The sequence below is a fragment of the Tursiops truncatus genome, chromosome 1 (genome assembly GCF_011762595.2).
Source record: "Tursiops truncatus isolate mTurTru1 chromosome 1, mTurTru1.mat.Y, whole genome shotgun sequence".
In the NCBI taxonomy this organism is placed as follows: domain Eukaryota; kingdom Metazoa; phylum Chordata; class Mammalia; order Artiodactyla; family Delphinidae; genus Tursiops; species Tursiops truncatus.
The window spans coordinates 51,286,991-51,313,083 of NC_047034.1; the positions used below are offsets into that span (position 1 = coordinate 51,286,991).

The 26,093-nt window shown below is 35.6% G+C and overlaps 1 protein-coding gene across 16 annotated transcripts in view; it reads right to left on the minus strand.

Moving 5' to 3' along the window:
- The window catches only part of RASAL2 (RAS protein activator like 2), a 384,407-nt gene that overhangs the window by 116,376 nt on the left and 241,938 nt on the right, over positions 1–26,093 (minus strand). The window lies entirely within an intron of this gene.

The following is a 26,093-nucleotide window of genomic DNA, read 5'->3' on the forward strand; positions in this document are numbered from 1 at the left end:
AGGGAAAAACCAATAAAAAGGCTTAGAAGCGGCAATAGTCAGGAGACCAGTGCAGGTAGATTGGAATGACCCTCATCTTCATAAAAGAAGATGAGGTCTGTGAAATAATAGGAAGCCAGATCATGTAAGGTTATAGGGTCTTTGGCCCTTCTCATTATTTAGATGGAACGACTTTGAGGCAGGAGTGATATGTTAGGCCTTTTTTCATATAAGAGCTTTATTGAAATATAATTCACATACCATAAAATTCATTTTTTAAAAGTGGTTTTAAATATGTTCACAAAGTTGTGTAACCATCACTACAACTTAATTCCAGAACATTTCCTCATCTCAAAAAGAAACCTTGCACCCATGAGGAGTTATTCTCCATTCTTCCCAACCTCTAAGCCCCTAGCAACTACTAATCTATGTTTTCCTTTTATGAGTTTTCCTATTGTGGACATTTCATACAAATGAACTCATATAATATGTGACTTTTTGTGCCTGATTTTCATTTAGTTTTTTTCATGGTGCAGCATGTATCACTACTTCATTCTTTTTAATGGCTGAATAGTATTCCACTGACAGACATTTGGATTGTTTCCAGCTTTTAATATTATAAATAATGCTGCTACGAACGTTCTCATACAAGTCCTCATATGGAACCCTTAATGCTTTAAAAGGATATCCAAATAAGATGTATCATAGAATCTGCTTTTTCTACACCAGAAATTTTAAAATGCTACAGCATAAGAGAGCTATTTTCTAATTTTACAAGTACCAGGTTTTTCTCCTAATTCTTCTAGGATTTCCATCCTTCTTGAAGAAACCAAAACTACTGAATCAGTCTCTTTTCTCCTACTCTACTGTTCTTGCACACAGGAAAAGATTAATGCTAGATACTCAGGAATGAACAAAGGCAAGTAATATATGAAAATAGATCTTTTCGTAAATTGATAACTAAAGTTGGCAAAGTTGGTGGAGTTTTCTTGGGGGGGTAGTTTTACATTTTGATATAGTTTAAAACTTACAAAAAGGTACAAGTAGAGTACAAGGAACCCTTATATACCTTTTAGCCAGATTCACCAATTGTTTACATTTTGTTACCTTTGCTTTATCATTCTTCCTGTGTATATTACTATTATATTGATATATATGCATTTTTCTGAAACCATTTGAAAAAGTTGGAGACATTATGCCCTTTACTGCCAATGGCTTCAGTGTGTATTTTCGAAATCAAAGGACATTCTCTTATATAATCCAGAACAATTACCAAAATCAGTACATTTAAAACTGTTGTTGGTTGATATTTTAAGGATAAAATTAAATATGCCTCTATGTGTAAAATCTACTATACAAATTCTATTTCAATATCATACAAAGTCCTTTATTTGAAAAACAAATTGTCTTCAAGCAATGGTGACTGAGAAATCACAGGTACTGACTGCAAGTAATAATTAATTCAAAGTAAGAGTCTATATCTTATTAAAATAATGCCTATTATATTTCTGAAGGATTACTATTGAACTTATTAACATTCAATATACTGTTGTGATAAAGGACTAGAAGTAGAAATAACTAATTTTCAAAAACGGCAACTAAAGGATAAATAAAGTGATTGCATTTCCATCCTGATATTCTTTTGGACATGTATAAACTTTTACCACTAAAGAGCTTCAAGTGAATGTCAGACCATAACTTTTCCTTATATTTTGGTGAGGAGATATTTTACTGTAATAGGAATAGAGTTGACCTTTACAAAATCTTCAGGGCAATACATTAAATAGTACTATTACCATACACACACACACACACACACACACATATACATATATATTTGTCAAACCACTTACATATTATAAGTTATATATCAATGAATGCACTCAACCATTGTTTTCACTTGTCAGAAATGTTATGTTATGACTAGAGCTGAAGAAATAATGAAGCTAAGCTGAATTTTCATCCATTTGGATTTAGAAAGCAGCATTTTTGACATGTGAAGCCACAGAGAAATAAGGATGTTAATATTATGAGAGGCATTCCTATTGTATGATTATTTAAAACATGTAATAGAAGGGGCTTGACATCCTCCAGTGAAAAGTGGTATCAAAATGTAAAGCAGCTTAAAAAAAAATAAAAAGGTAGTAACACTATCATGAAACAGAAGCTTAAAAGTAACGTGTCAAAGATTAATGGCAGATTTTGTTTGAGGAAGTTGATGATTATCTAAAATTAATGATAATCAGATTCCTTAAACACTAAAGCTATTCTTTTAAGGAAAAAATGTAAATAAAGTGACAGCTGTAGTTAATGAACAAATAATTCTTTCTCAAAAAGATCTGGAAAGTGGATAATGTATAATTATTCTTAAATGACTTTTCTTTAAAATAAAAAGTTAAACTTTGCAACTAACTGTACTCAAAGCAATTCTTGGAGTCTTTTATTTAGTATCTAACACAATATCAGGCAAATAGACCCTCAATATTTATTGAGTGAGTGGGTAGATGGATGGATAAACCTACACATCTAAGATTATCACTGCTATGCAAGTAAACTGAAAATATCTTCTTTAATGTCTCTAGAACCAATAATAGTTTGAACATTTGTCGTGAATAATAAAAGATCAAATATATTGTGCACTTACAAGGGTAGTACACGAAGTGCTTTATATGTGCCAACTGAAAATCGGCACTTGCCATCTGCCTCTACAAGAGTTAAGCCACTAGCCACTGCAGCTGGCTGCTGACCTTCAACACACTCTGAAAGGCGTTCAGGGTGGAGATCAGGAATGAGGCACTCTGTGCTCTGGGAAAAACTGGCAGAACAGGCCTTCACATAGTTAGATATTCTCAGGAGAAGATTTTATGAGCCCAAATTCTTTCATCTTCTCATATCTAAAAAAAGCACTAAAATCCTTAACAGAGATATCTGCTCCTCATGACTAGCAGTAACCTTCACAAGACTAGCAGCAGCCTTCTGCAAAAATGTGTGCTTGACTGCATGTATTCCCCTTCACCAAAATCACATATATACTGATCCTCCCCCCACAACCTCTTCAGTGCAGCTCCTCAGAGCTATCTTGAGATACTGTCTCCCGGGCTATAGTCCTCATTTTGCTCCAAATAAAACAACTCACAACTCTCATATTGTGGGGTTTTTTTTCAGTCAACACATGTTTAATCTCATTTACTCCTCATAACAACCCTGTGTGGTAGTAATATTTTCCTCATTTTATATCTGGGGAAACTAAGGTTTAAAGAAAACTAAGGCTTAGAGAAGTGACAAAGTCATATAGCCAATAAGGGGTTGGAGGTGGGTGGTGCCAGGACTTACACATTCCTATTCCAGAGCTGACCCTCTTTACCACATTCCATATTAGAGGTTCTTTTCCCATAAAATTTTTAGACATTTTGGGAAAAGTTTGAAAGGTGAACAGTCATTAAGTGGGAAGTAAAATTATTTTCATTGCTCAATGATCTGAGATAGTACAACAAGGGTAAATAAATTGTGTAGGAATCTAAAGATCCCAGCAAAATCAGGAAGGCAAATCCCATAGTTCCTAAAGTGAAGGTATGAAAAGATCAACTTGGATTTCATAGAGTACAGACATTTGTTTTATTCCTTTCTACCAATAAGTGATTCTGATAATCTGATTGTTTTTTCACAAGTATCTCTTAACAAAAGGAAAGTTAGTGCAATGCTTGGCCCAGGGTAAGTACTCAATATTTGTTAAGTGAATGAATAACTAAAAATATTTTCCATGCCTGATCAGGATATGTGACATGGTTGTTTGACCCTATAGGCATTTTAATGAGGCTGTTTGATGCTGTGCTTGACAGATTTGTTACCGCTAATTTTACAATGGAAAACATGTCAATTTTTATTCATCATTTTAGTAGTTTTTTCAAGTTAGAGAATGTAACATGCTTGGAGGAAAAAAATATAATGTTTGGTGGATTTAAGAGAAAACCTAACTTTGGACATGTGGTACCTAATAAAAATTAATGGGTACTAAAGATTATGGGTACATAATGATTATTATGACAATGAATGTATATATTATTACAGAAATGTTTTGGCAACTCAAAAAATCAAGTGGTTTCATACTTCCCTTGTGGCACAGTGGTTAAGAATCTGCCTGCCAATGAAGGGGACACGGGTTCGACCCCTGGTCTGGGGAGATCCCACATGCCACGGAGCAACTAAGCCTGTGCGCCACAACTACCGAACCTGTGCTCTACAGCCTGTGAGCCACAACTACTGAGCCCACGCACCGCAACTACTGAGACCGCATGCTGCAGCTACTGAAGCCTGCATGCCTACAGCCTGTGCTCCGCAACAAGAGAAGCCACCACAATGAGAAGCCCGCACACCACAACAAAGAGTAGCTCCCGCTCGCCACAACTAAAGAAAGCCTGCACACAGCAATGAAGGCCCAACGCAGCCAAAAAATTAAAAAAAAAAAAAATCAAGTGGTTTCACATCTAGTTTTTTACATTAAAAACAGTAACTATCGGGCTTCCCTGGTGGCGCAGTGGTTGAGAGTCCGCCTGCCGATTCAGGGGACACGGGTTCGTGCCCCGGTCTGGGAAGATCCCACATGCCGTGGAGCAGCTGGGCCCGTGAGCCATGGCCGCTGAGCTTGTGTGCCTGGAGCCTGTGCTCCGCAACAGGAGAGGCCACAACAGTGAGAGGCCCGCGTACCACAAAAAAAAAAACAAAAAAAAAAACAACAAAAAAAACCCCAGTAACTATCAAAAATTTTAATAAGTTTATTTTCACTTGGATTGTTAAATCACCATACATAGACATGCTCAAAAAACAAACACTGCAGTCACCTATTTATTTTCCTTTTGGTTAATATTTGAATGTGTTGCAAATTGGGCTTTCGTATAAGAATGAATTGGAACAAAACAGTTGCATCAACAGATATGCAAAACATGCTCCATTTGATATTAAATGAGTTTAAAAGGCAGAACTTCTTTACTATTATCTACCCGGGAAGGTTATTCATACAAAAATGGAACACATACAACCCTGGCATCTAAAGATGAATCAGAAAAAGAACTTGTTCTCAAGAAGCTCATGGTCTATACTTCTCTGATGATCTACCCTTACCACCCAGATTTAAAGAGACAAAGTATCCTTAAGGTCTTTCTCATTTAAACTAAGCTGATCCTTAGTGAACAGTACATTAAAAAATAAATGAAAAGGAAAAAAGAAAAAAAAAAAAGTACAACCAAAAGAAGGGTAAGGGGATAGTACTTTATTATTTGAAGGAATTTTAGGTTATAATTGCCTGAACAATCCACTCCCTTACTTAGTTTGTGCACAGACTGAAATGATTCTTCCCCTCCCTCTATTCGAAAAAGAACATTGAGTAGGTTATTTCCTATTGCCTCCCACATTTAAAATAAACCCAAAGTGGATTAAGTATCCCTACATTTCAAAGAAAGTGGAAAACAACTGGAGCCAGATACCTCCTCTGGGTTATTGGGAGGTGGCCTCTCTGCTTCCTCAAGTTCTCAGTCTTTACAAGCAGGGCAAAGAGGATTCAAAGATTATCTTCCAAAATGTCAGTGCTGGTCTAGAAAGGAGTACTTTCCCTGCCTATCTATCCCCACCCCACCAACCTAATAAAGAAGCACCAAAAGAATCACTTATAAAGACTGGGTGTATCTGACTAGTAATTCATTCTAGGTTAAAGAGCTGAGGCAGTAGACCTGCTGGAGAAAGGCAGGGGAGGGAGGGGAGAATAAAAAACATGGTATGAATTGTGTCTCCTAAAAATTCATAGACTGAAGTCTTAACTACCAATACTTTAGAACAGGACGTTATTTGGAAATAGGGCCACTGCTGACATACCCGGTTAACATGAAATCATTAGAGTGGACCTTAATCCAATATTGCTGATATCCTTATAAAATTGAGAAATTAGGACACAGAAGCATGCATACAGAGATAACACCATATGAAGATGAAGGCAGAGATCGGGGTAATGCTTCTGCAAGTCAAGGAATGTCAAAGATTGTCAGCAAACTAGGCAAGGAATAACATCTCTCACGGTCCTCAGAAGGAAGCAACCCTGCTGACACCTTAATCTTGGACTTCCAGCCTACAGACTGTGAGACAATACATTTTTGTTGTTTAAGCAACCCAGTTTGTAGTGATTTTTTACAGCAGCCTTAGCAAAACAATACACTGACCAAAATGCAGCAGTGGAGCAGCTTATAGCCTTGTAATTGTATGTTCAGCTAAGTAAAAACTTGTGTCCCTTTTCTTAATCCCCTTTCCCAGCTCCAACATCAGAGGAGTTAGAACCAGAAAAGGAAGGGAGGGGGCGGAAGGACTGAAAGAATCAGCTGGGTATCTCCCACTCAAGATAGAGTGGTGGGAGGGGCATTTTTAATTACTGAAAGTAACCAAAAAACTATTGGTTCCCTACCATATTATTAGAGATCAGCTTTCTAGCACTTACAGTATAGGTGGGGGCTAGGACTGGAGAAAACAACACCCATTCCTGCTCATCTTGGCTTACACACAGAGGCAGACTTAGGGGCTGAGGGGGGCCTGAAGCTTGTACAATTTGTGGGCTATCTGTCAGAAAAATATTACAAAATTATAAACACAAATCTCTCTTTTCTTGTTTTCTCTATTTTATTAAGGTCTCATACTGAAAAGATCTTGAGGTTTGGGGCAGAAGAAACTGACAGATAAAAGAACTTAGTTCAACAACAGTAACACAGTCAAAGGTTTGTCAAAGTCCTACAGCCATTTATAAGAGAATCATTCACCGTTCACCGAAAGATAACATCATTTGGCTTTGGTGTGGAATCTATGGTAATAAGTCACTGCCTTGCTTTCCTTAAATGTATCCTTATGTTTCAGCAGTGATGTTATTTAGTCAGCATGAGGAAATATTCCCAGGTTTTTCTGCAGATAATTTAAAAATAACAAAACTTTAAATCTCTTGGGAAATTCATTAGTGATGTTTTATAAAATAAAATTAGATAAGCAGAGTAAAAGGATAAGCACAAGGTCAGTATGCTGGATAACAAATACTTAAATATTCTAAGGGGTTTTGAGAATAATAGAAAGGATAATATTTATATTGCCAATGACCTACCAGATTTAGTCTTCCTGGCTTTATATCTGTGACTTGGGAGAAATAAATAAACATTTTAATATATTATTATGATAGATTAAAAGATAAAAACCAAATGATCATATCAAGAGATACTAAAAAGGCAAGTGATAATATCCAGTACCCCTTCTGAAAGTAATCTTAGAATATTTGGAATAGACTGGAACTTTCTTAACTTAAAAAAGGATATAGAAACCAGTAGTTCTATTATATATAAGCTTAAAACATTAAAAACATTTTTTTTAAGGTTAGGATCAACATAAAGATATCCATAATCAGCACTTTTTTAACAGGATGTAGGCTTGCCAGGGTCTATTATATGTTACTGCTAAGAGGTTCTAGCCAATGTGGTTAAGACAAGACAAGCAATAAGGAATATAAATATCAAAAAGAAAGAAACAAATGATAAGTATATGCAGAAAATAAGATGTATCCCTAGGTGAGGATGGCAACAGGGGACAAGACAATCAATTGAAAAACAATAAAAGGATTTAGTAAGATGATTAGAATAAAGATAAATATACAGTAATTGAGAATTTCCTTATACATCAGTAACTGCCAATTAGAAAAATTAAAGAGAGAAAAGATCCCATTCAAAAAATAAAAGAAGGAAACTATAAACTAGGGATAAGCTTAATAAGAAAAATTTAAGACATTTGCAGAAAAATAGGAAACTTTACATATGACAGATAGGGGTGCTGTTAAATCCATGAGGGAAAAGAAAGGCTATTCAATAAATATGGCAGGAAAAAGTTTCAACATGAAAGAAGTGTAAACATACAAAAACCAACTCCTGGTGGAGTAAGGCTTAAATGTCAAGAACAAAAATTTAAAACTCCTAATAAAAAATATCTTGAGGCCTTGGGGAAGGAAATAATTTTGTAAACAAGAAACAAGAAATACTGACTATAAAACATTGAAAGGTTTGTCTTTACAAAGTTATGAACTTTTGTCCATCCAATCACCTTAAAAAAAGAAAGTGAAAGGACTAGCTACAAATTGAGAATATATTCACAATACACAAAACTGTTAAGGGTGACTATCAAGAACATAAAAAGAACTCCTCCATATTAATGGAAAGAGCATAAAAACTCAATAGAAAAATGAGCAAGAGAGAAAAATAACCAAAGCATTAACATATATAGCCATAGAATTATGAAAAACTGTTAAGTATCATTGGCAATCAGGTTATGCAAATCAAACATTTAATCTTCATTACAAGACTAAAATTTAAAATTCTGACAATATCAAGTATTAGGCAGAATGTGGATCTCTCAGGAGTTCATATACATTGTTGATGGAAAACAACAAGTGCTGGAGAGGGTGTGAAGAAAAAGGAACCCTCTTGCACTGCTGGTGGGAATGTAAATTGATACAGTCACTATGGAGAACAGTAATGGAGGTTCCTTAAAAACTAAAAATAGAATTACCATATGACCCGACAATCCCATTACTGGACATATACCCAGAGAAAACCATAATTCAAAAAGACACGGCACCCCAGTGTTCACTGCAGCACTATTTACAAAAGCCAAGTCATGGAAGCAAGCTAAATGCCCATCAACAGATGAATGGATCAAGAAGATGTGGTACATATACACAATGGAATATTACTCAGCCATAAAAAGGAATGCAATTGGATCGTTTGTAGAGACGTGGATGGACCTAGAGACTGTCATACAGAGTAAAGTAAGTCATCAAGAGAAAAACAAATATCCTATATTAACGCATATATGTGGAATCTAGAAAAATGGTATAGATGAATCGGTTTGCAGGGCAGAAATAGAGATACAGATGTAGAGAACAAACGTCTGGACACCAAGGGGGGAAAACAGGGAGTGGTGGGATGAATTGGGAGATTGGGATTGACATATATACACTAATATGTATAAACTAGATAACTAATAAGAACCTGCTGTATAAAAAAAAATAATAAAAATTAAAAAAAAAACAAAAACAGGTGGTTAGGTATGGCTAGGTAACTAAGTTCTAGCCAATGGGATGTGAGCAGTCGTGACTTGCTCCTCTCCTAGGCCTGGCCTGTGAAGACCACCCACGTGCATATCTCCATTTAAATTAAGTTTTAATTTTATGACAATGATAGATTTGCATACAGTTGGAAGGAATAATACAAAGAGATCTCCCAGGAAAACTGTATCCTTTACTCAGTTTTCCCCAATGATACATCTTGCAAAAGTATAGTAAAATACCACAACCGGGATCAACATTGATACAATACACCATTGTTTGGATGTAAAAGGTAAATAAACTCCTGTATCAAGCCATTTAGAAAAAAAATTTTTTTTAAATAAATAAAGAAAAGAAAAACATAAAAATTAAAAGCTTCAAATAGGAAAGAAAAAGACATCTTGAACAAATTTGCAAGGCTAGTTAACAGTATCTATCAAGTATGAAATGTAAACTACCTTTGATTCTATTTCTAGGAACCAATCCTACAAAAATATCAGCACAAGCAATTGATCATAGATATATGTACAACGTTGTTTAATAAAAAGTTGGTAATGGCAAAAACTAAAAACAATAAGTGTTCCTAAGTAGGGGAATAGATAAATCTACAATGGAATAATATGCAGCCTTTAAGGATCTACAGATGTAAATATAATGAAATGAAAAGATGTCTTCAACATATTATTTTTATTTGAAATATTAAAATAGCGTACAATTTAAGTGTAGAGTTTAATGAATTATCTAATACCACCAAAGCAAAAATCAGAACAGTGCCAGCAACCCGTAAGTCCCCAAATACTCCATGTGATCCCAATTCCCCCTACCCAATGGATAACCACAGTCCTGCCTTCTGTGCTAAACATTCTTTGTGTCTATTTACAGTTTTAGTACCCAAATGTGTATTCTTCAATACACAGTTTTGTTTTCCCCTTTCTTGAATTTTATATAAATGGTATAACACAACGTATGTATTTTTGAATTTGGCTTCTTTTGCTCAAGATTATATTTTTAAGATTCATTAATATTGTTGTGTGTCACTATAGCTTTTTCATTTTCATTGCTGTATTCTACTGCATGACTATAAAACTTTTTAAAAATCCCAATTTACTGATTTTTTTCCAGGTTGTATCCATTTGAGGGCTATTATGGATGTTTTTTATTTTTGTACATGTATCATTATGTACATAAATATGTATTTCTACTGGGTTAGCATTATTTTCAGTTTTACTAGAGAATGCCAAATTGTTTTCTAAAGAAACTGCATGGGCTTCTCTGGTGGCGCAGTGGTTTAGAGTCTGCCTGCCGATCCAGGGGACATGGGTTTGTGCCCCGGTCCGGGAAGATCCCACATGCCGCGGAGCGGTTAGGCCCGTGAGCCATGGCCGCTGAGCCTGCGCGTCCGGAGCCTGTGCTCCGCAACGGGAGAGGCCACAACAGTGAGAGGCCCGTGTACCGCAAAAAAAAAAAAAAAAAAATCATTAAGAAACCGCATGAATTTTCACTCATACTAGCAATGTAAGAACTCCCATTGCTCTTAAACTCTTGACAACTTTGGTTTCATCAGATTTTAAATTTCAGCCAACCTAGAGGTTGTACGGTGATATCCTGTAGTTTTAATTTGGGTTTCCTTGATTTTTTATTTTATTTTATTTTTTTTTGCGGTACGCGGGCCTCTCACTGTTGTGGCCCCTCCCATTGTGGAGCACAGGCTCCGGACGCGCAGGCTCAGCGGCCATGGCTCACCGGCCCAGCCACTCCGCGGCATGTGGGATCCTCCCGGATCGGGGCACGAACCCGTGTCCCCTGAATCGGCAGGCGGACTCTCAACCACTGCGCTACCACGGAAGCCCCTCCTTGATTATTAATTAGGCTAAGCACCTCTTCCAATGTGTATGACCATCTGGTTATCTTCTTCTGTGAAGTGCCTATTCAGGTCTTTTGTCCACTTTTCTATTGAGCTTTCTCTTATTAATTTGTAGGAGTGCTTGATATATTCTTGTATTATTTTCTTTGTTGGTTTATGTAGCTTGCCTTTTTGCTCTCTGAGCAGTGTATTTTGATAAAGAGAAGTCCTTAAAATAGTAAAACTGATCACTTTTTCCTTCTTTACAGTTAGTGCTTTTTCTGTCTGATTTAAAAATTATTTCTCTATCCTAAAGCCATAAAGACGTTACGATATAAGGAAGAATATACAATGGAGAAAAGAAAGTCTCTTCAGTAAGTGGTGTTGGGAAAGCTTGACAGCCACATGTAAATCAATGAGGTTAAAACACTCCCTCACACCATACACAAAAATAAACACAAAATGGCTTAAAGACTTAAATATAAGACATGATACTGTAAAACTCCTAGAAGAGAACATAGGCAAAACATTCTCTGACATAAATCGTACCAATGTTTTCTTAGGTCAGTCTCCCAAGGCAAAAGAAATAAAAGCAAAAATAAACAAATGGAACCTAATCAAACTTATAAGCTTTTGCACAGCAAAGGAAACCATAAACAAAATGAAAAGACAACCTATGAACTGGGAGAAAATATTTGCAAACGACATGATCGACAACGGTTTAATTTCCAAACTATACAATCAGCTCATACTACTCAATAACAAAAAAACCCAACAACTCAATCAAAAATGGGCAGAAGACCTTAATAGATATTTCTCCAAAAAAGACATACAGATAGCCAAGAGGCACATGAAAAGCTGCTCAACATCACTAATTATTAGAGAAATGCAAGTCAAAACTACAATCAGGTATCATCTCACACCAGCCAGAATGACCATCATCAAAAAGTCTACAAATAATAAACCCTGGAGAGAGTGTGGAGAAAAGGGAACCTTCCTTACTTTGTTGGTGGGAATGTAATTGGTAAAGCCACTATGGAGAACAGAATGTAGGTTCCTTAAAAAACTAAAAGTAGGGCTTCCCTGGTCGGGCAGTGGTTGAGAGTCCGCCTGCCGATGCAGGGGACGCGGGTTCGTGCCCTGGTCCGGGAGGATCCCACGTGCCGCGAAGCGGCTGGGCCCGTGAGCCATGGCCGCTGGGCCTGCGCATCCGGAGCCTGTGCTCCGCGGCGGGAGAGGCCACAGCAGTGAGAGGCCCGCGTACCGCAAAAAAAACCAAAAAAACAAAAAACAAAACTAAAAGTAGAGTTACCATATGATCCAGCATTTCCACTCCTGGGCATATGTCTGGAGAAAACTCTATTTCGAAAAGATACAAGCACCCGCAATGTTCACAGCAGCACTATTTACAACAGCCAAGACATGGAAGCAAGCTAAGTGTTCATTGACAGATGAATGGACAAAGAAGATGTGGAATATATACACAATGGAATATTACTCAGCCAATAAAAAAAGAATGAAATAATGCCCTTTGCAGCAACATGGATAGACCTAGACATTATCATACTTAGTGAAGTAAGCCAGACAGAGAAAGACAAATATCATATAATATCACTTACATGCGGAATCTAAAAAAGTGATACAAATGAACTGATTTACAAAACGGAAACAGACTCACTGACACAGAAACCAAATTTATGGTTACCAAAGGGGAAAGGGGGGGTGAGGGATAAATTAGGAGTTTGGGATTAGCAGATATAAACTACTATATAAAATAGATAAACAACAATGTCCTACTGTATAGCACAGAGAACCATATTCAATATCCTGTGATAAACCATGATGGAAAAGAATGTGAAAAAGAATATGCACATACACACACACGAAACTGAATCAACACACACACACACACGAAACTGAATCACCTTGCTGTCCACCAGAAGCTAACACAATATTGTAAATCAATTATACTTCAATTAAAAAATATGATATATTTTATGTTATTAGTCATTTACATTTAGGTCTACAATCCATACGAAATTGATTTTTGTGTAACTAACATGTGAAGAAGGAATCACTTCTTTTTTTTTTCATTCGAATAACTAGTTGAGCCAGTACCATTTATTGAAAAGACCATAATTTCACCACCACTCTGAAGTGTCAATTTTATCATAAATAAAATGTACATATATGTACAGTTCTGTTTTAAGACTCTTTGTTCCACTGGTCTATTTTTAAAACCAATATCACTTTGTCTCAATTACTATAGCTTTATAAAAAGTCTTGATAGCTGATAGAGCAAGTCCTACCAATTTATATTTCTTCTAGAGATTTTGGTTATACTCGGGCCTTTGTATAATTTTATAATCCATATAAATTTTACAACCCATTTGTAAAATTCTTCTATAAAACACTCATGAGATTTTTACTGGGATTGTATTGAATGTATAGAGAAATGTGACAGAAAATTAACATCCTACAAACCAATATTCTGATTCTAGAAATATGGTATAGCCCCTTTTCAATTATTCTTTAATTTCTTTTAATAAAGTTTTATATTTCTGCTGTACAGCAAAGTGAATCAACTATACTTCAATAAAAAATATTTTACTGCTAAAAAAATGCTAACCATCATCTGAGCTTTTAGCAAGTTGTAATCTTTTTGCTGGTGGAGGGTTTGAAATGTTGTGAGAATTACCAAAATGTGACACAGAGACATGAAGTGAGCAAATGCTGTTGGAAGAATGGCACCATAGGGCTTCCCTGGTGGCGCAGTGGTTGGTAGTCCACCTGCCAATGCAGGGGACGCGGGTTCGTGACCCAGTCCGGGAGGATCCCACGTGCCGTGGAGCGGCTGGGCCCATGAGCCATGGCCGCTGGGCCTGTGCATCCGGAGCCTGTGCCCCGTGGCGGGAGAGGCCACAGCAGTGACAGGCCCGTGTACCGCAAAAAAAAAAAAAAAAAAAGAATGGCACCATAGACTTGCTTGATTCAGGGTTGCCACAAACCTTCAATCTGTAAAACACTCAGTTATCTGCAAAGTGCAATAAAAAAATGACAAAGTTTATAGTTTTCTAGATGTTTTGTACATCTTTTACTAGATTTATTTCCTAGGTAATTACTTTTTATGTTATTGTAAATAGTTATCTTTTTAAAAAATTCACTTTTAGTTTGTTGTTGATACAGAAATGCAATTGATTTTTGTTTCCAAATGTTGTATCTATCAACCTTGCTAAACTCATTATCTGTAAAGGTTCTTTTTTTTTTAATTTCCTGAACGGACAATTACATCATCAGCAAATTATTAAAATTTTGTATCTTTCCAACCCTTATAATATTTGCTTGCCTTGCTATACTAACTAGGACCTCCAGTATAATGTGAAATAGCAGAAGTAACAGTGGACATCCTAGCCTTGATTCTCATCTGAAAGGGGGGCTTTTAACCATTAAGTATGTTTGTTGAGAGGTTTTTGTAGATACCCTTTATCAGAGTAAGGAAGTTCTTTTCTATTCCTGTTTTGCTAAGAGTTATTATTAATGGTTGTTAAATTTTATCAAACATGCTTTTTGCACAATTGAGATGATTTTAAGTTTTTCTCCTTTAGTCCACTGATAGTGAATTATACTAATTATTAAATATTAAATGAACTTTGCATTGGTATAATAAACCCAATTTCGTTATAATGTGTTATTCTATTTACTAATATTTGTTTAGGATTTTGGCATCTGTGATAATGAATAAGATTGCCCTATAATTGTCCTTTCATGTAATGTTGTTGTCAGGTGGTATAGAAGTGATGCCAGTGTTATAAAATTAGCTAATGTGTATAGTCTCTTTTCTTTTTCAGAAAGAATTTGTGTAATCTGAAATTATATCTTTTTTCAATTTTTTTAATTGAGTGAAACATTCTTTAAATTCTATAGTGCTTTACAATTTTCAAAAGTTTCGCACACACAATTTCATATAGCAAGTCCCCCGCATACAAACAAGTTCCATTCTGAGAGAGTGTTCTTAAGTCCAATTTGTTTGTAAGTCCAACAAAGTTAGCCTAGGTACCCAACTAACACAAGCGGGTATACAGTAATGTACCACAATAGGTTATAATACTTTTCACACAAGTAATACATAAAAATAAACAAACACAAAAAATAAACATTTTTAATCTTACAGTACAGTACCTTGAAAAGTACACAGTAGTACAGTACAACAGCTGGCATATAGGGGCTGGCATCGAGTGAACAGGCAAGAAGAGTTACTGACTGGAGGAGGGAGAGGAGGTGGGAGATGGTAGAGCTGAAGGGCTGTCAGCAATAGGAGATGGAGGGCAAGCCGCAATTTCACACACGTCTGACATTGATGGAATGCACGTTCGCATCCTTGAGAAGTTCGCAACATGAAGGTTCGTATGTAGGGGACTTACTGTAATCCCATAATAATCCTTTCCCCCCAATCCTATATTGCCCCTCCCCTCTTTCCTCTCCCCACTGGTAACCACTAGTTTGTTCTCCATATCTGCGAGTCTGCTTCTTTTTTGTTATATTCACTAGTTTGTTGTATTTTTTAGATTCCACATATAAGTGCCATCATACAGTATTTGTCTTTCTCTGCCTGACTTACCTCACTTAACATAAGGCCCTACAAGTCCATCCATGTTGCCACAAATGGCAAAATTTCATTCTTTCTTATTGCTGAGTAGTGTTCCATTGTATGAAATTATATCTTTCTTAAATGTTTGCTAGAATACTTAAGCAAAGTCTTCTGGGCTTGGATTTTTATTTGAGGTAAAGCTTTTAATTTCAGATTGAATTTCTTTAACAATATTAGGATCTTCTTGTGTCAGTTTTCAGCAAGTTGTATTTTCCTAAAAGTTTCACTAGTTCATCTAATTTAAAAATTTGTTTCCATAAAATTGTTTATAATATTCTGTAAGTATTTTTTACTGTATGCAGGATTGATAGCAACATACCCTTTTCCATTCCGGATAATAATTATATTTTTCTTGATCAGTCTTGCCAAAGGTTTGTCAATTTTATGTCTTTTCAAATAACTAACTCTTAGCTTTGTTGATTTTCTCCACTGTATGTTTGATTTGTTTAATTAATTCCTATTCTAATCCTTTTTTCTTTTCTTCTATGCTCTTTACTATGGTACTATTTTTCTAACTTCAAGTTCTACTCTAGCTAAATCGTACAAGTTTTGATATATAATATTTTCAGTATCATTTGGTTCTAACTTCTCTTATGATTTCTTCATTGATTTGTGGATTATTTAGAAGTATCTCTTTGATGCTTTTAAGAAGACAGTTTTTTAAAAAAATACATTTATCTCACTTATTTGTTTTCAGGAGGAGGGTTATTCAGAAAACCTAGCCCACCATTACCAAAACAAAGAGCCTATAATATGTTCTTAAGTGAAAAACACAGGTTGAACTACAACATGTATCAGTTGATCCTGCTGAAAACACAGAAAAATTGTCTATGTTCATGTGCTATTTACACACATACATATACGCACAAACACACATATAGAGAGTCTGGTAGGATAAATACTAATTGTTAATTTTAGTTATATGTGCAGAAAATAATAGAATTCCTGGAGTGTGGGAGAAGGAAGAGCTTTTATACCCGGTCCTGGTTTGAACTGTTAGGAATGTCAGCTATTAATGTTATTTTTTTAATTAAGATTTTATTTAAAATAGATCCACATAATACTTCAATTATTATAATGGATTAGAAAATTATATATAATCAAGGGAGCACAGAACTTGAAACTTTATTCAATTAACTTTTTTGGTTTTCAAGTAGGATTTATTTGACCTCAGGAAAAGTAAGATTTAACTTATGATGTCTCACAAAGAAGAAGATCCTAAGAGTCATAGTTTTAAAGCCCCAAACCTACATACTTTTATTTCACTCAGATTCTACATACTGCCACATTCTCTTTTTTCTCCTCTTAATGGATAGGGAAAATAGTTTGTGACAATGTTTTCATATATATTTTGGATTACTGTGTTCCTCACACTGAACAACCTTAATGTCTAAGTTTTCTTCAAGATCTTATTTTCTAGCCTTTCCATCACTGAAAACACATCCCAAATTTTTTAGATATGGCACACAGAAGAGAACACAGTACTCTAATAAGGACTACAAATTAAAACGGAAAATAACTTAATATCTCATGTTGTGTTTAAAAACATAATCTAATAAACAAAGCAAAATAAAAATAAATAAATAAAAGTTCAAGGAATAAGAGCGGCACAGGTTACCAAGAATTATGAGGCATTAAAAGATATGCATTTGGAAAGATCTATAATTAGAAGGCAGGATTGAAAATGGGCAGGAAACTGTCATGATGGGCAGGATATACAACATCTTTAGAGGCCTAGGGAGTTCCCTAGAGTTCAGATCATTCTTCAACAGCAAAATAATTTAAGAATGGATAGGTCTGTAACTTTTTAATTCAGAAATTTTTAAAAATTCAGGACTGTCATTCACCAGTTGATGATAAATATGAGGTGGGGTCACATGTTCATCAACAGTTTATTTGGCATCAGAATCTGTTTGGCAATATTTGCATGATTATATTGTGTTTTCCTTTATTTTATTAAAAATGGGTGGCAGATTGAAAATGAAAATGCTGCTATCACAGAAAAGAAGCATAGGCCTCATAAAACTAATATTAATTTAACTGAAATAAAGATGAGATTGTTAACCTGCCAGAACTAGAGAATCATTAATTTCAATGAATAGTCTACATTCGATATGAAAGGGGGGGAAAAAGCACAATTAAGAATCGTGCACAAAGGCTTTGGTGTTTATGATGTGGGTATATATGGTACTCACATCTTTGTATAATCCTCTACCCTTGGGTGTAGGTGGGGCCCTGGATCTGTTAATATCATGGGATAGTCACTCCCTTGATTCGGTTGTATTATATGGCAAAGATGATGGTATAGTCATTCTTGTGATTATGTTGCATATTATACCGGACTCCATCATAGTAGACTAGAGTAAGGTTCTCTCACTGGCTTTGAAGAAGTAAGTTGCCATGTTCTGGGAGTGTCACAGGAATGAGACGCAAAGGTGGTCTCTAGGAGCTGAGAATGACTCCCTGCCAATAGCCAGCAAGAAAACAGGATTCTCACTCCTACAACTACAAGAGGACTCTGAGCTCCAGATGAGAATGCAGCCTGCTAATACTTTGGTTTTGACCTTGTGATACGCTGAGCAGGCAACCAGCTACGCTCTGCCTGTACTTTGGTTGTATAGAAACTGTGAAATAATAAATGGGTGTTGTTTTAAGTCATTGAGTGTATGGTTGTTATAACAGCAATAGAAAGCTAATTTAGTATGCTAACATGAAAACACTGAGCTTGAGTAAAGCGTGAAATATGAAGGATCTAGTGGAGAAGATTGCTGTAAATGAATCCATAAAGAGCTAAACACATGCATTTTAATGATTCAGAACTGGAAGGATAAGATGGAGGGGGGAGATTTATGTGAGGAGAAGAAAGGCATGCTCAAGAATATATCATGTTTGTATTTTTGCAAAGAAAAATAAGGAAATTAACATTTATTAAGTATCTTCCATTTATTGTGTTGGATACTTCCACATTTCAGTGATGAAAAAGCTCTTTTAGACATTTCTCCAAAGAAGATATACAGATTGCCAAAAAACACATGAAACAATGCTCAACATCATTAATCATTAGAGAAATGCAAATCAAAACTACAATGAGATATCATCTCACACCAGTCAGAATGGCCATCATCAAAAAATCTACAAACAGTAAATGCTGGAGAGGGTGTGGAGAAAAGGGAACCCTCATACACTGTTGGTGGGAACGTAAATTGATACAGCCACTATGGAGAACAGTATGGAGGTTCCTTAAAAAACTAAAAACAGAACTATCATATGACCCAGCAATCCCACTACTGGGCATATACCCTGAGAAAACCATAATTCAAAAAGAGTCATGTACCACAATGTTCACTGCAGCTCTGTTTACAATAGCCAGGTATGGAAGCAACCTAAGTGTCCATCGACAGATGAATGGATAAAGAAGATGTGGCACATATATACAATGGAATATTACTCAACCATAAAAAAAACGAAATTGAGTTATTTGTAGTGAGGTGGATGGACCTAGAGCCTGTCATACAGAGTGAAGTAAGTCAGAAAAACAAATACCATATGCTAACACATATATATGGAATCTAAAAAAAAAAAAAAAGTCATGAAGAACCTAGAGGCAAGACGGAAATAGAGATGCGGACCTACTAGAGAATGGACTTGAGGACACGGGGAGGGGGAAGCATAAGCTGGGACAAAGTGAGAGAGTGGTAGTGTATATATGGACATATATACTCTACCAAATGTAAAATAGATAGCTAGTGGGAAGCAGCTGCATAGCACAGGGAGATCAGCTCGGTGCTTTGTGACCAGCTAGAAGGGTGGGATAGGGAAGGTGGGAGGGAGAGAGACGCAAGAGGGAAGAGATATGGCGATATATGTATATGTATAACTAATTCACTTTGTTATAAAGCAGAAACTAACACACCACTGTAAAGCAATTATACTCCAATAAAAATGTTAAAAAAAGTATTATTTTTCGTCCAATAAAACAAGTAATCACATATCCTTTAAAAGCATAGAAATGTTTTTAAAGCAAAATGATATTAAAGCCAAAGGTACAGAAAACTCGTATTAAATTTGTATCTAGAACTAATTAATAACTATATGTAAAAATTAATGTGTTTGGTATGAGTATATTTATATCTTTATATACACTACAGAAATATATATATAAATTGTTACTACTATAAAATATTTAATTCATATGAAAATTAGTGTTTTATATGTCTTTGAATGCTTATGAATGGTACTTTGAAAGTTTATGGAAAGCCTGGTAGTTCTATTATTCACATCCTGCAATTTTGTTTTGAAGATGCACTTATAAGCCCAGTCTATCTGAGGCTTTCCCCATCTAACCCTTTAAATGACTCCAAATGTAAAGTCCCTGACTGCACACATAGACTAGGCAAATTTATTTCTTTATTTTTGGCTGCACCACCCAGCTTGCTGCATCTTAGTTCCCCGACCAGGGATTGAACCCGTGCCCTCAGCAGTGAAAGTGCTGAGTCCTTACTGCTGGGCCGCCAGGGAATTCCCTAGGCACCTTACAATTTAAGAATAAACATGGGGTCATTCCTCACCCTCTATGTAAACAAAATGGACTTTCAAAGAATATCTTACCATCATCCTGGAAGTTTGCTTACTGTTTTTTGTTTGTTTGTTTGTTTTTGCGGTGCGCGGGCCTCCGGACGTGCAGGCTCAGCGGCCATGGCTCACGGGCCCAGCCACTCCGTGGCCTGCGGGATCTTCCCGGACCGGGACACGAACCCATGTCCCCTGCATCGGTAGCCGGACTCTCAACCACTGCGCCACCAGGGAAGCCCTTGCTTACTGTTTTTTGTTTCTATTTTGTGGTTTTGTTTTAGCAAAATGGAAAGATTATAAAAATATCTTTTCTCAGACTGTTTACTAAAGGATAACATGCATTCAGAAAAGTGTATAAATAATGAGTGCACAGGTCAATAAAGTTTTTCAAATGGAACTCATCCCAGTAAATAGTACCTAGATTAAACAAAATAGGACAGAACAAAACAGCATTACCAGCAACCAGAAGCCTCCTTTATACATCCTTTCCAGTCATTACCCCATAATAATCACTATCCTGACTTCTATCACCTCAGATGAATTTGAACTATACAAAAGTGGAATCAAACAATGTATATATTCTTTTGAGACTAACTTTTCATGCTCAATATACACTTGTGAGATTTATCCATTCTGTTGCAGGAAGCAGTAGTTCTTTTCAATGCTGTATAGAATTCCATTGTGTAAGCAAACCACAATTTATCCATTCTACTACTAATGAGCATTTGGGTGGTTTCTAATTTTTAGCTATTACGAACATTTTTTGTACAGGTGCTTTGGTGAACCTATGTATGCATTTCTGTTGGGTACATATATAGGAGTGGAATTGCTGGGTCACAGAGCATTGTTCAGCTTTAGTAGATACTGTCAAATAGTTCTTCAAAGTAGTTGTACAAATCTATACTTTCATCAGTAGTGTGTGAGAATTCCTTTTGTTCTAGATCTCTGTCAACATTGGGTATTTTCTCTTTTTCTCATTTTAGACATTCTGATGGTTATGCAATTCCATTCTGGTTTAAATTTGCATTTCCCTGGTGAATAATGAAACTGAGCACCTTTTCATATACTGAAGACCCACTTGGATAGGCTCTTTTGTAAAATGGGCATTGAAGTCTTGCCTTTTTCTCATAGGTGTGTAGAAGTTTGTTATATATTATGATTGGATATTAAAATTTAAAAATATTTCTTTTCAGATTGTCAGAGAAAAATGTAACATAAGCAACATCTGGACTAAACCTGGAAAGCCTTAAAAAAAAAACAGTTTCTATTCTCCTGTAACACAGTTATGACAGGGGAAAAGAGAAACAAAAAGTCTACCTTTAAATATTTAATTCAAGAACTAAGCAAAATAAAAATGGGCTTATAATTTCTGACACTGGAAGAAACCTACTGGGAAGCTGTCATAAATCACAGTATTTTATAGCAATAAAAGAGTCACGTCCTCGAAGCTCACTATTTCTTGTTAATTAAAATTTGATTGTCAAATACATTTTGCAGTTTCTCAGAAGATATGTTTCTGAGAAAAACTGGTAAATAATTGGTTGGATTTTCTTTTTAAAAAAGGACCAGAGGAAAGTCTAGCTTCTGGTTTTAAATACCCTTCCATTTACTAATAAAACAAACAAGTAACTTCTAAACTTTCTAAAAAGACTTCTGCCTTTTATATTGCAATAAATTCCCTTTGAATAGTACACTTTGGTTTTGTTAATAAAAATGTTTCCAAGGGAGACTGGTTTTCATTCTTTGTAATGACAGCAATAACTCCTTGGATTTCTTCCTTACACCATGTTTTTGGTTTTGTTAATAAAGATGGTCAACACTGGTTCCAATTGGAAAAAAAAAATGAAAAAAGCTACTTCTTCGGAAAATTTACCTTTAAAAGTTGATCATCAACCAAGTATTTACTGAGTGTTGTATTTATAAGGAAAGGAAATGAATAAAACCAAAGTTACTAAAAATATATTTCATAATTTTAGCAATTGTCACTGTGCAAATATTTACAAGTAAAAAATGGTACTCATAAAACAGAGTGACATTTATTGTTTCAGGAAACTACCATGATGTTTCACTGAGTATTAAGTGGAGGCAAAAATGCTTCAAGAAAAATTTCAAGATGTACGTAAGCTAAATGTATGGAAGATAAAATAAAGATCTTAATTCATTAAAAATATTCTTATATTTCAGCTGTATAATGGAGACTCACAAAAATCAGACCAAATACTGTGATACAGTTTCCTTTACCATATGCAAAAGGTAAATAATCTATTACCCTTTCTTTGAGTGATTTGTTTCCCATACTTTGAGAAAATGCTAATAAGAAATATAACCATACTGAACAAAATCTTAGAAATGAGCTCTTCATAATGAGCTCTTGGTACACAAAAGATGATTATCCTTCCCTGTTCACAGACACATCACATCTTGTCCTGTCCTTTGACTGAGCAAACCCAATTCTTTCAATGTATTCACACAGGCTAGATTTTTTTGTGGCTCTTTTTGCACTACCTTTGACACATCATTCCTTTTTTAAACAAATGAAATAAATTATTTCATTTATTTAACTGATGCTTTACAGTCTAGGTGTTCCTAGAAAAAGGGATTATTGAAGTAGGTACCCAAACATCTTATCTTCTCCTATCTGAATCAACAGACCAGAAATCAAATCAACTACACACAACCCATTTGAAATGTAATTTAGCCAGAAAGTTACAAACCAGAGTGTTAAAAAGTGAAAGAATATCCAGTTTTTCTAGTTTTCATGTTAACTAAAGGTAATATCTATGAATAGTTAACTACACAACAGTGCTGCTAAGTTTTTCCAAAGGTACTCTATAGTCTGTCGAATTAAATGTAATAATCAGAGTAAGCAAATTGTCCAACAGGCTGGCTATCCTAGGTGACACCTGATCCTGAATGACACCGGCTTGATCCTGGCAGCTAAACTGGCTTGCTTACTTACTTTTGAAAGTCTGACAAAGAAGGGCAAGCAGAACCAGGTTATTTTTATTCTTCAAAGAACAGAACTGTATTAACCTGAACTAACTTTACAAGTTGCTGTTTCAGCAATTCACTTATTTATAAAATACCGTAAACCTAAGAATGACAGAAATGTGGAGTTTTATAGAGTCTAATTATTGATAAGAACTCACTGGTTCCCTCTCCATGTGTTTAAGTTCAGAGAGCTCCTCATTCAGCAGAATGGTACAGTCTGAGTAGGAGTGAGGAAGGTACCAGAGAAGATAAAGACCTTCATCTGAATTTTAATGATGATTCAGTAAGTTTCTCCTACTTGTCAAGTATGCACAAAGAAAATATTCTCAGTGGCAACGCTTAAGGCTTCCAGACACAAGCAGATATCATACCCATAATTACATGTGAAACTCTGATAGACTGAATCCCCATCAGCACGCACGTGCGCACACACACACACACACATACACACACATACATACAAAGGAAGACAAAAATAAAGAGAAAGAAAAGACAGCTATAAGAGGATTCATATTGCTGAGTCATAACTCATTTTCTTGACTCACTGTTCACTAGGAAACAACAGGACATAATCAATTTTCTTCTCTTTCTGCCCTAAAGAATTAGATATTTTAGAAAGTTCATGCACCTCAAGCGTAAGAATCTGCTGAACCTGATTTCACCAGTCACCTGCTTCACTAAAACTGATAGGGAACTGAAAACAAGAACAACCACAAACAACCACTAGAGAGCGTGAAAGAACAGAAAGAACAAAACCAGCATAACACTTTTCCTCTTTACAGGCTGCTGAGGAAGGTCAAGACCGGAGCAGAAGGGGCAACACAACCATGTGGTCTACATAATAGGATTCCCAGAGTTTTGAGTGGATAATCAGGTAATCTTTATGAGTAAAGAATTAACCTGACAACTCAGAGCATTACAAAACACTGAATTATACCCAAGAAGTAGCAAGAAATTGCAGCGAGAAAGAAGTAACTCCTCTGAATGAGACAAAAGTTTTGATCAACTATAGCCAAACTTTTATCAGAAAAATGTCAATGGCTATGATGCAGAGCTCTTTACCTTCTTTGTTAATTTAATATATAAACTATATGGACATATATTTCATGAAAAAAATTTAGAGAAACTGGTATCAAGGAAAAAAAATCAAGAGCAGTGAAAATGGGCCTGCCTTCAAAATAACAATGGTCAAAAGAAAATTGTTTCACATACATAAGAGAGTTTCTTTCCTGATGTCATTCATTTCACCCTACCCACTCCCTTCCCATTTACAATCTGTCTTTGGTCATAAAATGGGCACCTTATTAGCACACTGCTTTTCTCTAACAGAGAAAGTATAAACCTGCATAATCTGACATCTGTATTCAGGACAGAAAAAGGAGTATGTGTTTCCTTCTAATATTTTTCTCTTTCCAATGCATGGTAGTAATTTTATAATTATCAGATTGGTTAATAAATTAGTTTCTTTCAAGTTAGGTCAGTAAAATAGCAGCAACAGATTAATGACTTGATTGTTTCTAACATGGGGAAATACACTAAGGCCAAAAGTCCATCTTTATCCATCCATCCATCCATCCACCCACCATATACACACATAACATAATATACACACATATATCATGGCAGTCCTTTCACATACTCCAGCAGGATAAAAGATGAGAGAAAAAAGCTAAGCCCTGTGTAACAGAACATGAACACTGTTAAGTTGGATAGAGCATTATGTCCTCATTCTCACAGCCATCGGTCCTTTTATAAACAGTGTGTTTTAATAATGGATTCGGCAGTAAGACAGTCTCTTGTTTCCTTCTGGGTAGAGAATGTACTTTGTAGTTTGATTTACAACAGCTGAGAGCAGTAGTGAAACTGTTCCTTACAACTTACTGTTCATCCCTCACAAACTTATAAATCACAACTGCATCTACACAGACCTAGTCAAAAACTGGAATAGCAGGTCAAGCTTTAACACAAAAACACTGCATCCCTTCACTGTGCTTATAGCCAAATCAAGCTAACTTGTTCCCAGGAATTGTAAAGAGCCATGACAGATCCTTTTGACAGTGGCTATCTTTACTATTTAGCTCACTAGAATAGTGTGGTCTCTTTCAACCCCACAATGGTCTCCAGAAAAATGGAAAGGGCAGCAACCTTTTTAGGGACTAAATGAAAATGTATGAAGACAGATGTTCACTGTCTGTTGTCACTCTCAAGATCCTCCACTTAAGTTACCCTCTAACACATAATTCATGAGGTGAAGTAACAGAGGACCCTTATAAATGGAGGAAACAGAGCTGGACCTTGGATAAGGAAGCAACTGGTTCAAACAGTTGGATAATTTTAAAATGTTATCTTACATTAAAAAATATAAATATAGAGAAGGCAGTGAATATGCGATGATGTTTTGCTTCCAGTAAATAGATACAAGTTACCCCCAAACAGCTTTACTAACTTAAATTATACAGTTGCTAAGTCCCAAAGTCTTTAAAAGAAATTAAAATCAATTTAAATTTTAATTTCATATACAGATATTCAGAACATGCCACAGCTATGTAATTGTTTATATAAAAGCAACATTCAAACTACAGTTATTTTCCTTAACTGAAAGCTATTTTTCTGATAAATATTTTGTTATATATTTTTGGTTTTGAACAAGAATATATCAATATTGATGACATCCATCCCCCAATATTTCCTTCCCATAAGATTTCAGTCTAGGTTTATGATGCATTTGGTCTTTAGGCAATAATTCATGGTACCTGAGCCAGCAGATACGGTATGGATAAAGTATAAAGCATAAATGTATTGATAGTTGGTACCATGAAAAAACCAGTAAACTGCAGATCATGAGACCTGGATTTTCTTTTCAATTCTGTTGTAATGCTGTGATCTTGAGCAAGCACCAACTCCCTTAGACCTCAATGTTCTCATTGAAAATGGAGAGAGTGGACTGC